This window comes from Nomascus leucogenys, chromosome 12, assembly GCF_006542625.1.
Source record: "Nomascus leucogenys isolate Asia chromosome 12, Asia_NLE_v1, whole genome shotgun sequence".
NCBI classification, from domain to species: domain Eukaryota; kingdom Metazoa; phylum Chordata; class Mammalia; order Primates; family Hylobatidae; genus Nomascus; species Nomascus leucogenys.
The window spans coordinates 98511171-98526023 of NC_044392.1; positions in this window are offsets into that span (position 1 = coordinate 98511171).

The window sequence follows — 14853 nt, forward strand, 5'->3', positions numbered from 1 at the left end:
GAAAAAGATTTCCATAAAATGGAAACCAAATGAGAGCAGGGGTAGCTATGTTTATATCAGACAAAATAGGCTTAAAGTTACAAACTTTAAAAAGAGACAAAGATATGATAAAAAGGCCAGTTTATCAAGAGGATATGCAAATTGTAAATATATATGCACCCAACATCAGAGTGCCTAAATATATAAAGCAATTAAATGAACTGAGGGAAATATAGACTGCAATACAATAATATTATAGGACTTCAATATGCCACTTTCAACAATGGCCAAATCATCTAGATAGAACATCAAAAAGTAAACATCGGACTGGTACTTACACTCACTTGGACTTATACTCACCCCCCTTACGCTTTAGATCAAATGGACCTAACAGACATCTAAAGAACATGCAGTCCAACAGGATTAGGATACATACTCTTCTCAAGGGCACATTAAACATTCTCCAAGATAGATCGTATTTTAGGTCACAAAACAGGTCTTACATTTAAGAGGAGTGAAATCATAACAAGTATCTTTTCTGTTCACAATGGTACAAAACTAGAAATCATAAAAAATGAATTTCAGAAAATATAAAATATGTGGAAATTAAACAACATGCTCATGAATAACCAATGGGTAATTGTATATCAATAGTCAAGAAGAAATAAAAAAGGAAGTCAAAAATGCCTTGATACAAACGAAAATGAAAACAATGTATAGAAACTTACGGGATGCCCCAAAAACGTTCTAAAAGGAAATTCATAGCAATGAATGCCTATATCAAAAAAGAAGAGAGTTCAAATAAACAATCTAACATCTGACTTCATGAAAGTAGGAAAAGAAGAACAAAATAAGCCTAAAGTTGGTAGAAAGAAGAAAATAACAAAGATCAGAGCATAAATAAATGTGAGACTAGAAAAACAATAGAAAAAGAATCAATGAAACTAACATTTTTTTAAAAAGACAACAAGTCAACAAAACCTGAGCTAGACTAAAAAACAAAGAAGCCTCAAATAAATAAAATCAAACATGAAAAGAGAACATTATAACTGATAACCACAGAAATACAAAGGATCATAAGAAACTGCTATGAACAATTATATGTCAACAAATTGGATAACCTAAAAGAAATAAATTCCTAGACACATACAATCTACCAAGACTGAATCAAGAATAAATAAAAAATCTGAATAGGTCAATAATAAGCAAGGAGATTTAATCAGTAACAAAATGTCTTCCTCTAAGATCAGGGATAAAATAAGAAAAACTAATACTGATTCTTCACAAACTGTTTCAAAAAATTGAAGTGAATGGAATACCTCCAAACTCATTTTACAAGGCCAGCATTAACTTGATAAAAAGCCAGACAAGGACACCTCAGAAAAAGAAAATTACAGGCCAGTATCTCTGATAAACATAAATGCAAAAATTCTCAACAAAATACTAGCAAGTTGAATTCAACAATACATTAAAACAATTATTCACCATGATCAAGTGGGATTTATCTTTGGGATACAAGGGTGATTCAACATATGCAAATCAAAAATTGTGATACCCTAAATTAACAGAATGAAGCACAAAACCTAAATGATTATCTCAATAGATGCACAAAAGCATTTGACAGCATTCAACACCCTATTATGATAAAAACTCTCAGCAGATTAGGTATAGAGGAAATGTGCCTGAACACAATAAAGGCCATATATCATAAACCCACAGCTAACATACTCAATAGTGAAAACTTGAAAGCTTTTCCTCTAAGATCAGCGATAAAATAAGAATGCTCACTCTTATGACTTCTTTTCAACATAACACTAGAAGTCCTAGACCAAGCAATTAAGCAACAGAAAGAAATAAAAGGCATCCTAATAGGAAAATAAATGAAATTGTCTGCTTGCTAATGACATGATCTTATTTATATATATATTATATGGAATCTGTAAAGATTCCACCAAAAAACTGTCAAACTGATAAATGAATTCAGAAAAGCTGTAGGATACAAACTCAACATAAAAAACCATTAGCACTTCTGTACACTAAGAACAAAGTATTTCAAAAGGAAATGAAGAAAAAAATTTCATTTATACTAGCAACAAAAATAAGATACTTAGGTGTAAATTTAATCATGTAGGGGAAATATTTGTATACCAAAAACTGTAAACACTGATGCCAAAAATTAAAGAAAACACAAATAAATGGAAATATATCTTGTGTTCATGGAATGGAAGAATTAATATTGTTAAAATGTTCATACTATGCAAAGTGCTCTACAGATTCAATGCAATCCCTATCAAAATTTCAATGGCATTTTTCACAGATAGAGATAAACAATTGTTAAATTTTATGGAACCACATAAACCCTGAAGAGCCAAAACAATTTTGAGCAAAAGGAACAAAGCCAAAGACATTGCACCCCCGATTTCATAATATATTATAAAGCAGTTGTAATCAAAATAGCATGTCTCTGGCATTAAAAACAGACACATTTAACAATGGCACAGAACAGAGAACCTACAAATAAACTCACACATTTACATTCAAGTGATTTTCAACAAAGGTGCTAAGAACACTCAATGGGAAAAAAAGATAGTCTCTTCGATAAGTAGTGTTGGGAAAACTGGATATCCAAATGTAGAAGAATTAAATGGAATTATTATCTCACATCATATACAAAAAGCAGCTGGCCAGGTGCAGTGGCTCACACCTCTAATCCCAGCACTTTGGGAGGCCAAAGTGGTAGGATCACTTGAAGCCAGGAGTTCAAAACCAGCCTGGACAACAAAGTGAGACCCCTTGTCTATGAAATAAAATAAATAATCAGCTTAAAATGGACAAAAGAATTAAATATAGTACCTGAAACTATAGAACTACTAGAACAAAACAGAGGAAAATTTCCATGACACTGGTCTGGGCATTGATTTTTTTGATATGAACCCAAAAATATAGCCAACAAAAGTAAAAATGGACAAATGGGATTGCATCTAACTAAAAAGCTTTTGCACAGTAAAGGAAGTAATTAACAAAGTGAAAAGACAGACAATTTGCAGAGTGGGAAAACTTATTTTCAAACCATACATCTGATAAGAAATTTATATCCAAAATATATAAGAGGCTCAAACAACTCAGTAGCAAGGAAACAAATAACTCAATTAAAACATAGGGAAAGGACCTGAACAGACATTTCTCAAAAAAAGATATATAAATGACTGACAGGATGTGAATAAATGCTCAATATTACTAATCACTATGGAAATGCAAAATTAAAATCACAGTGAGGTATCACCTTATACCTGTTGGCTATTATCGAAAATATGAAAGATAACAAGTGTTGGTAAGGATGTAGAGGAAAGCAAACCCTGTGCACCGTTGGTGAGAATGTAAATCGGTGTAGTCATTATGAGAAAATGGTATGGAAGTTCCCCAAAAAACCAAAAATAGAATTACCACATGATCCAGCAATCCTATTTCTGAGTATATATCCAAAGGGATTGAAATCAACATGTTAAAGAGTTATCAACAGTCCCATATTCACTGCATTATTATTCATAATAGCCATGATAAGGAATCAGCCTAAGTGTCCATAAACAGATTAATGGATAAAGAAAATGTGGTATAGCTGGGCATGGTGGCTCAGGCCTGTAATCCCAGCACTTTGGGAGACCAAGGTGGGTGGATTGCTTGAGCCCAGGAGTTCCAGACCAGCCTAGGCAATACGGGGAAACTCTGTCTCTGAAAAAAAAAAAAAAAAAAATTAGCCAGCGTGGTGGCATGCCCCTGTAGTTCCAGCTACTTGGGAGACTGAGGAGGGAGGATGGCTTGAGATCAGGAGGTGCAGGTTACTATGAGCTGACATCACGCCACTGTACTCCAGCCTGAGTGACACAGTGAGACCCTGTCTCCAGAAAAAAAAAAAAAGAAAAGAAAAAGAAAAGAAAAGAAAATGGCATATATTCATAATAGCATACTATTCCACCTTGAAAAAAAAGAAAAGAAAATTGTCATTTGCAAAAACATGGAGCCACCTGGAGGGTATTATAAGTGAAATATGCCCAGGCACAAAAAGACAAATACTGCAAGATCTCACTTATATGTGCAATCTCAAAACATCAAACTCATAAAAGAGAGAGTAGAATGGTAGTTACCAGAGGTTGCAGGGAGAGGGTAGGGAAGGGAGGGAATGGGAAATTGTTGGTCAGAGGTTATAAAGTTTCACTTAGGAAGAATAGGTTTTTGACATCTATTGCACAGCAGGGTGACTAAGTCAATAATACATTGTATATTTCAAAATAGTTTAAATTTCAAATGTCTCACCACAAAGTATGGTAACAAGCATAAGGGATATGTTTATCAGTTTGATTGAATCATTCTACATTGTATACATGTATTGAACCATCACATCATATCCCATTCATGAATGTACACAATTATGATTTGTTGGTTAAAAATAATGTTAATAAAAAATTATTCAACTGCAAAAAATAAATTTTGGGGGTATAAAGTACTGCATGGTGACTACAGTTAATAATGCTACACTATATATTTGAAATTTCCAAAAGGAATATATCTTAAGTGTTCTCACCACACACACAAAAATGGTAACTATGTGAGATGCTAGTGTTAATTAGTATGATTTTAGTAGTTACAAATCATCACATTATATACCTTAAATATATGTAATTTTTATTTGCCAGTTATACATTGATAAAGCTAGAAAAAAGTTTTAAAAAATAATGCAATGCAAAACTTTGACTAACATACCAAATTGAGTCTTAAATATATAAAGTATAGCACTAGCAAAACAATAGCTAAAGGTTAAATATAGCAAATATGGCATGCACACTTATCAAACATCTTTAATTCATAACAGTTTTCCCCTGTGCCTCATGTATTCACTGTATCTTGATTTACATTATTTCAAGTATTTTTTCCTGAGGTATCTACTGGAAAAACCTGGCTGCTCAAACTTACCTATTTTCTGTTCTGTTCTTCTCTTTATATTTTTATTTAGTACCTAAACAATGAATCAGATACAGTTTCTGGTAGGAAATAAAGTAGCTAATGTATTAAAAATCTTTCCTAAGCAATAGTATGCACAACTATGTTGTGTGTATTGTGTGTGTGTGTGTGTAAGTGACATTGAAAAAGCACAGAACTAGAAACAGACTAGTGCAAAAACCATGTTAAATTTTAAAGGCAAGTCGTTTTCTAACATTTCTAAAGTTCTGGAACGGGTTTTCTGGAAGTGATGTGTGACATATAACTCTTTGATGCATGTTTATCTTTTTGTAATGAGATTTGAGAGCAAGGTTAAAGTTAAATTAGTAAGAAAGAAAACTAGCTGATTTGACTAAGTCTTTAACTTAAACTATGACCATAATTATCCATTTCTCTTCTCATGGTTCACTATTTCCTTGACACACTGGATTTTCTATCCCAAGTTTTCCTTCCTGCACCCACTGGGCCCATTTTCTTACCCCTCTTTCAAAGTCCAGCTTGCAGACCACCTCCTTATGTGAGGCTTTTCCTGGTTTCACAGCTAAATATGAGCTGTCTTTCCCTCACATTTTCCAGGGCCTTTGTGTTTCCTCTTTAAGCACTCTTTGAGTTCTTGTGTTACAGTCTTTGTACATTTGTGTATTTCTGCTTCACAAGAGGAGTTGTTTCTTATCCATCTTTGTGTCTCTGATAGGGCCTTACAGAGAAAGCACTCAGTGAAATACCAATTCTACTCAATGCTCAGAGAAACCTTTTCAGAGGTTGAAATGAACTTAGATGGAAGTTTTTGGTCAGGACACGTTCACATTTTAAGGGCTCTCTATCACTGAATAGTATCACAGGCTGCCTGAGCCTCCAAGTTCAAGAGCTTTTAGTGATGAGATACAGGAAGTGCTCTTGGTTCTTTTAGAGGTTGGAAAGACACCAGCAGCTAAGGCCAAGAAAAGGCATAAAGTTAATTCTTTTCTTTCTCTAAATTCCTGCCAGTAAGATAATAGAAGATGGATTGGATAGCATGGATGTGGGAATTAAAATTGATTTGAGTTCTTAGGAGAAGAGTTGGGAAAAAAGATAGGAAATGCAGCAATGTGCCACTTAAGGATGGGAATATGTTCTGAGAAATGCATTGTTAGGCAATTTTGTTGTTGTGCAAACATCATAGCATGTACTTAGACAAATCTAGATGGTATAGCCTACTACACACCTAGGCCATATGGTATAACCTATTGCTCGTAGGCTACAAATCTGTACAGCACATTATTGTACTGAATATTGTAGGCAATTGTAACACAATGGCAAGTATTTCTGTACCTAAACATATCTAAATATAGAAAAGGTACAGTAAAACTGCAGTATAAAAGATTAAAAATGGCACACCTGTAAATACGGCACTTACAATTAATTTTCAAGACTTCCTGGAAGTTGCTTTGAGTGAGTCAGTGAGTGAATGGTAAGTGAGGTGAAGGCCTAGGACATTACTGTATATTAGGATATTACTGTATATTACTGTGTATTTAGTTTACACTAAATTTATTAAAAATGTCTAATATATAATAAATTAACCTTAACTTTCTGTAACTTTTTTACTTTAAAATTTAAATTGTTTAAGCTTTTTGAATCTTGTAATAATAGGTTAAAACATAAACAGCTGTACAAAAAATTTTCTTTCTTTATATCCTTATTCTATAAACTTTTTCCTAATTTTATATTTTTAAATTTTTAAACTTTTTGTTAAAAACAGAGACACAAACATACATGTTAGCCTAGGCCTACACAGGGTCAGGATTACCAATATCACCGTCTTCCACCTCCACATCTTGTCCCACTGGGAGGTCTTCAGAAGCAAAAACATGCATGGAGCTGTCATCTCCTATGATAACAAGGCCTTCTTCTAGAATATCTCTTTTTTCTTTTTTTTTTGAGGCAGTCTTGCTTTGTCACCCAGGCTGGAGTGCAGTGGCACTATCTCAGCTCACTGCAACCTGCGCCACCTGAGTTCAAGCGATTCTCGTGCCTCAGCCTCCTGAGAAGCTGGGGTTACAGGTGCCCGTCACCATGTCCAGCTAATGTCTGTATTTTTAGTAGAGATGGGGTTTCACCATGTTGATGAGGCTGGTCTCAAACTCCTGACCTCAGATGATCTGCACACCTCGGCTTCCCAAAGTGCTGGGATTATAGACATAAGCCACTGACTTCAAGAGGTCTAGAATACCTCTTGAAGGACCTGCCTGAGGCTGTTTTACAATTTACTGTTTTTTTTTCTAAATAAATACAGTATAGTAAATACATAAACAAGTAACATAGTCATTTATTATCATCAAGTATCGTGGCTGTAAATAATTGTATGTGTGATACTTTTATACAACTGACAGCATAGTATTATTTACCAACATCACAATCATGAGTAATGCTTTGTGCTATGAAGTTACAATGGCTATTAAGTCACTAGGCAATAGGAAATTTTCAGCTCCACTATTTTCTTGGAGGACCACCTTCATGTATGTGATTCATCATTGACTGAAGCATCATTATGTGATGCCTAACTGTAATTTTTATTGAGGACCTCTTGTCTGTCAGACATTTCACATGTCATTTAATATGTAACAGTAATAATCACAATACTTTCTCACATTAATGGAAATATCATAAATAATTTCACATCATGATCTCATTTGACTTTTCCAGTTGTGATATAGTGTATGGATTATATTCTTCCTTTAACAGAAACTGAGACATAAGAAAGCAAAATGATTTTTTCAAGGTTACATATTGAGTCAAAAACATAGTGTTAGAATATAAACTTTTTGTATCATGATTAGCTCTTTCTACTACATCTTTTGTTCCTAGTACAAAATACAGTTTATAATTTTTATATAGTATTTTTTAAATTAGTTAAGAGCTCTTTATGTCTTCATGTGCATCAACCTTGGTTTTATTTCTTTGTAAAATTTTCATTAATAAGAATGTGTATGGGAAATTTTTGTTGGTTAAACATAGAGAATTCCATACTTTGAAAGTTTTGACTAGATGTATATTAATAAATAAGCACATCTTACCAACCTCTCATTTATGATGGTAACTGATAGCACACAGTGGTGGGAAAGTGGACATCGAGAAACAGATATACATTATGACATAATGAAGTAATATTTCTCAATTTTAATGTTGACCTAAGTAGAAGAAGGTAGTGGACCCTCCTTGGATTGGTGTCACTGTGGCACAGAAAAGAAGCCCGGAGCTCCTTTCTCCTTGAGAACATAGGGCTACCTAAAAGATCTGAGTCAAAAATAGGTACCTGAGAAATTCTGGAAAATTCCTGGGAGAAAAAGAAGACCTAGGAGGTTTTACTTAAGAGCTCAAGAGTTGATTGGGCCACTGGATGATCCTGATTTTTGTAAGCTTTTCTGTGTTGGAGTGATCAGACCCAACACCAGGTCGTGGGGGTGACGAGGTCCGGCGGAGTCAAAGGAATAAGAAAAAGACAGTTTGAGAGAGAAAGTGGGACCAGGGGGCCATCGCGAGTGTGAAGGCTGTGAAGGCCGCAAGCTCTGGGAGCCCATGCTATTTATTGGTGCTCAAACAAAGAAACAGGTAGTGAGGATGTGGGAGTTGAAAGGAAACAGTGTATCAAGTGAATGAGAAACACATGGCTGCTTGAGCCAATGGGAGTGCTAGAAGTTGGGAGCCAGCAAGTCTATGAGACATGTAAGCCCTGCCTCAGCTTCTCTCCCAACACTCAGCTTTTCTCCCAATATTTCCAGATATTTTAATTCAAATATTCCACCAATCAAGAAGTTTGGGGAATGATTGGAAATGAAATAACCTGAATTATCTTCAGAATGCCTGGAACACCCAGCTTTAAAGGGTTCAGCCTCAGTCTTCTAAGAGACTTTCCTATGGCACTAGGATGATCAAGGGAATTTATGGTTAGAGAAACAGACATCTATAGTGATTCCACACATATAACCTATATATGTTCTTTAGAAATAGAAACTTTGTTCTAAAATCCCTCTGCTAACTTATATTTGGATTCTAAAACATTTCATTCATTTTAAAAATCAGTAGTGAGTGAAAGGTCATGTGTTAATTTGCAGGCCTTCAAGTGAATACAATGTGGAAGAAGAATCCTTGGAAAAGTGTTGAGAATAGGTTCTACCTTACCCCATATTACTGTTTTTGAACTGAAAGCTGGAGGTGCCACCCTTCCTTAGCTGCCTCAGCAGGAGGGAATGACTATTGGCAGAAATGTAACTGAAGCAACCAAGTGACTAGAAATTGCTTGGAAGTGTACATATTAATCCTGCCTTGTGACTTTGTCATCGTTATCTCTCTGCAGAAAGTAAGTTGGAAATCCGGCCGGCTGTTTAGACTTTTAAAATGTGAAAGCAGAACACTTCTTAAGTCAGTTTTATGATGCATTCTAGCCAATGGTTGCATGAGCATCATTATGAAAAGCCTAAATGGCAGCAGCCTGTGTGGAGGGTGAATAAAAAGTAGCAGAACAAATAATGTTTTAAAAAGACAGCTCTAAGAGAAATTTCATATTTGTTCATAGCAAATATTTTAATCAGCATCTACGATTATCCAGAACCACTGTTCTGAGTGGTGGGGCATGCAGTAATAAACAAAACAGACAAAGTTCCTGCCCTCTTAAAGTTGACTCTCTTAAATTCTAGTAGGGATGACTGACAATAAACAAAACCTGTATGAGGACTAATAGATAGTCAAAAAATTATTATATCTTGAGTTAGAGAAGTGGCTTGCTAAAGTTACACAGATTTCCAGCTGTAATCAGAATGATAGCAGATGCTCAGTTGGCTCACTGAATGGACTCTCAGTCTCTGAACTTGGATTACTTGAGTCTTTGAAGTAATATTGCTAACACGTTTTGGATTTCTTGTTTGGAAAAATGTAACCTTTCATTTTCTTCTGTTTTGTGAGTGAGTGTGTGAGTATGTCTTAGAAAGAGTGAGAGAGAACATACATACGGCCATATGAATCTAACAAACATAATAAGGATAAGAGGAAAAAGCACGTATCATCTGATTCCATCTATGTAAAGCCAAAAATAGACATATTATTTAGGAATGTATAAGAAATAGTAAACTACAAGAAAAGCAAATAAATGATGATCATGAAATTCAAGACAGTGATTACTTTAGCAAAGAAGTAACTGTTTAGTATCCTATTGTATGACTATGTCATTATTTATCTTTACTTTTCAAAAACGTTAGATTGTTTTAAATTTTTGGCTATTACAAATGATGCTGCCATGAACCTTATTATCCATGTATCTTAGTGCACATACACGTAGTATGCGGTATATATTTAGGACTGAAATTGTTCTTTTATAGGGTCAGATCATGCCAAACTTTTTGAAAACACTTCTACCAATTTTTATTCTCATTAGCAGTGTATAAGACTCCACATCTTTGTCAAGACATCATATTATCAAGCTTTTCAATTTTTATGCATCTTTGGGGGTATATAATAATTTCTCTGTGGTTTTAATGTATATCTTCCTAATTACTAATGAGATTGAATATGATTTCATTATTTATTGACCATTTGGATTTTCTTCTCTGAAGTTCCTATCCAAGTCTTTTGCTCATGTTTTTATAAAGTTTTGTCTTTAAAAAAAAAAAAAAACCAGAAGTTCTCCAATGAGAACACATGGACACATAGTGGGGAACAACACACAATGGGGCCTGTTAGGGGGACTGGCAGTGGGGGAGAACATCAGGAAAAATAGCTAAGGGATGCTGGACTTAATACCCGGGTGATGGGTTGATCTGTGCAGCAAACCATCATGGCACACTTTGACCTATGTAACAAACCTGCACATCCTGCACTTGTACCTTGAAACTTAAGATACAAGTTGAAGAAAAAAAAAAGAGGAAAAGAAGACAACATAAAGCACAAAAAGTATCTTAAAACACAGAATTTATCTTTGTTTTTTCCTTAGGTAGACAACTTATGGGGTATAAGAACCTTCCTAGTCTTTTATCAGTACTCCAAAGAAATCCTGTTTTTCAAGAATAATAGAACAGATTCCAGTTTTGCTTCAAGGTTCCTTTGATTTAAAGCTCTTTAAAAACAAAAAGAGGCTTTTTACATATTCTAGATATTAGTAATTCAATGTTATCCCTCTCTTTATTGAGCCTTTCCATGAATAAAATTTCTTTTCTTTTTCTTTTTCTTTTCTTTTTTTTTTTTTTGGTAAAGTGTATTATTCATTATGATGAGTCCTTTTGGGCGATGGTTGGGGGGCGGTGGGGCAACAGAATCTCAAAGACTGGAACGGAAGACTCTTAAAGTGGCCAGGCTTTCTAAACCACTCTCAGTACAACCACTCTAGTTCCATCCTCAAGAACATCCTTGTAGAGTTGGGTACATCAAAGCACATTATCTTGCCAAGTGTGGCAATGCTTTCCCTTACATTAGAACTCATTTACTGATACCAGTGTAATAGATGGAAGAAAGCCCGATGCTTCCAATAAATGTAAAAATACCTTATATCTGTCTCTCTACAAATAGACTCATTTTATAACTAGTTCTCTTTGTGCACTGCTTAATAAATCCTCTCTCTGAGGTGATAATGACTTTATAATTTTACCTCTCACTTCAGGCATTTCTATCTGAGATTGATTTTTGTGCCTGATGTAAGGTAATGTCTAAGTTTATTATTATTTTTTCTTTATAGATATCCATTGTCCTACCACCATTTATTGAATAGAGTGCACACTTACTGATGATTTTTGTCTCTTTGATCAAAATATTGGATAAATTACTGAGAAAGTGTTACAATCTTTACCATGATTATGTCTCTTTCTCCTTGTGGTTCTACACATTCACATTTTGAATTTCGTTATTAAGTGCATGTAATTAAAATTATTACATCTTCCTAGTTAACTGAACTTTTATTATTATGAAATGACCCTCCTTATTGCTATAGGTTGGTGCAAAAGTAATTGCGAGTTTTGCTGTACTGTCAATGGCAAAACCACAATTACTTTTGCACCAACCTAATAGTAATATATTTTACTATAATTTCGATTTCTAGAGATCAACTTCAACTCATTCCTTTTGGTTAAAATTCACATGCTTTATCTTTTTCCATCCTTTTGTTTCAACCTTTTTCTTTCTTTCTTTTTTTTTTTGAGATGGAGTCTCACCCTGTCACGTAGGCTGAAGTGCAATGGCACAATCTTGGCTCACTGCAAACTTCGCCTCCTGGGTTAAAGCAATTCTCCTTTCTCAGCCTCACAAGTAGCTGGGATTACAGGTGCACGCTACCACGCCTGGCTAAGTTTTTGTATCTTTAGTAGAGACAAGGTTTCACCATGTTGGCCAAGCTGGTCTTGAACCCCTGACTTCGTGATCTGCCCGCTTTGGCCTCCCAAAGTGCTGGGATTACAGGCATGAGCCACCACGCCCAGCCTGTTTCAACCTTTTTCTATACTTTTTTTTGTATATACATATAGCATATAGTCGGATTTTGTTTTTTATCTAGTATGACAATTTTATCTTTTACAGGCATACTTTGTCCCTTTGTGCTTTGTGTTGAATGTAATTGTAAATAAACTTGAGCTTGTATATTTCTTAGCCTACTCAGGCTGCTGTAACATAATACTATATAGACTGGGTGGCTCAGACAGTACACATTTATTTCTCACAGTTCTGGAGATGAAAAGTTAAAGATCAGGGTGTGGGCTGATTTGATTCTGGTGGAGTGCCCTCTTCCTGATTTGTAGATGGCTGGTAGACAGCCATCCCCTTGCTGTGTCCTCACATGGCAAAGGGAAACCACTGGTCTCCTTTCCTCTTCTTATAAGAACTCTAATCTAATCATGGGAACCCCTCTCTCATGATTTTATCTAAACCTACCACCCTCAAAGGCCCTTATTTCCAAATACCATCATAGTTGAGTTGGGGTCGGGGGGCATGGTAGGACTTCAACATATAAACTTTGGGAGGGCATAAACGTTCAGTCCGTAGCAGTATATATCATCTTATGTTGTGCTTTCTTATTTCCCAGACTAGTCTATGTTTATTTTCCTTTTCTTTCTTACCTGATTATAGATGGACTAAATTTCTTATTCTATTTTCCTTCCTCTACTAGTCTGGAAGTAATGTATGCTGATTCTACTCTTTTAAAATTGCAGCCTGCATACTTATAAAAGTTTAAAATGCATTCATATTTTACCCTTTTTTTACATAATACCAAAAGTCCATAATATTTCAATTTTTGGATTATATTATACTATTGCCATAATTTTCTCTTGTTTTATTTAACCCCACAAGACTTTATTAATTATTGCTTTAAATAATAAGTGATCATTCTCCTTTCTCCATAGTTCTTCACTCTGCATTTCTTCTTTCATCAAAAATCTTTGATCTGGCTTCCTTTTTCTTCTCTCATTACACAGTGTATTTTAGTGAGGGCCTGCTGGGGCAAACTCTCACTTGTTTTGCCTGAAAGTGTCTTTATTTCACCCTTTCTTTTGAACATATTGTCACCAGATATAGAATTCTATGTTGGTGGCTATTTTGTTTCATTGCCTGTCTCCATCATCTCTATATCTCTATTCCCTATTTCTGGAAATCTGATTTGATATCTGTTAGAACTTCGCATTCCATCCTCACATTCCATCCTCAGTGTAACAACTACTATTTATTAATTTTTTTGCACACAAAACAATAAACATTTTCTAAAAATACAAACGAAAAGATGCATATCAAACATATTAGGAAGGTTGCACATAGGAAGACAGGGAATAGAAATGGGGGGTGGGAATTAAAGAAAATAAATGAGAGAGGGACTTCGTATGGATCAATGATAATAACTCAATCCTCTATTTGACAAAGAAGAAGGAGGAGGAAGAGGAAGAAAAAGTGGGATAAAGGATCAGAAAGGGAGGAAAACAGAAAAAATTAGAGTATGACTCCAGGGTAGACCAGTTTTGTTGTTGCGGGGTTGGTTGGTTGGTTTGTCTGTTGTATTTTTCATATGTTTTGCCATGTTGGCCAGGCTGGCCTCAAACTCCTAGCCTCAAGTGATCAGCCCGCCTCGGCCTCCCAGAGTGCTGGGACTACAGGCGTGAGCCACCACGTCCAGCCCCCACATTGCGTCTGGCCTCCATGGTAGACCTACCAGACAGGGTGGCCGGGCAGAGGCGCTCCCTACATCCCAGACCAGGCGGCCGGGCAGAGGTGCTCCCCACTTCCGAGACGGGGCGGCCAGGCAGAGGCGCTCCTCACTTCCCAGACGGGGCGGCCGGGCAGAGGCGCTCCTCACATCCCAGACAGGGTGGCCGGGCAGAGGCGCTCCTCACCTTTTTGAGATGGAGTCTTGCTCTGTTTCCCAGGCTGGAGTACAGTGGCACAATCTCAGCTTACTGCAACCTCTGTCTCCCAGGCTCAAGCAATCCTCCTGCCTCGGCCTCCCAAGCAGCTGGGACTACAGGTGTGCACCGCCACACTGGCTAATTTTTTGTATATTTTAAGTAGAGATGAAGTTTCACCATGTCTAGAACTCCTGACCTCTGGTGATCCACATGCCTTGGCCTCCCAAAGTGCTGGGATTACAGGTGTGAGCCACCACGCCTGGCCCAGCAACTATTTTTTAATATTTTTCATCTCTTTATTTCCTCTATGCTACATTCTAAATAATTTATGTTGACTTACTTTCTAGTTTGCTAATTGTCTCTTCAGCTGTGTCTAATATGATGTCAAATTTATCTACTGAGTTTTACATTTCATTTGTTGTGATTTTCTTTTCTTGATTCAATTTGCTTCATTTTCAAATCTACTAGGTAACTTTTAATAGTTCTTCACATTTGTCTACAAGTTTGTCTTTTATTTCTAAAAAACAGTAAA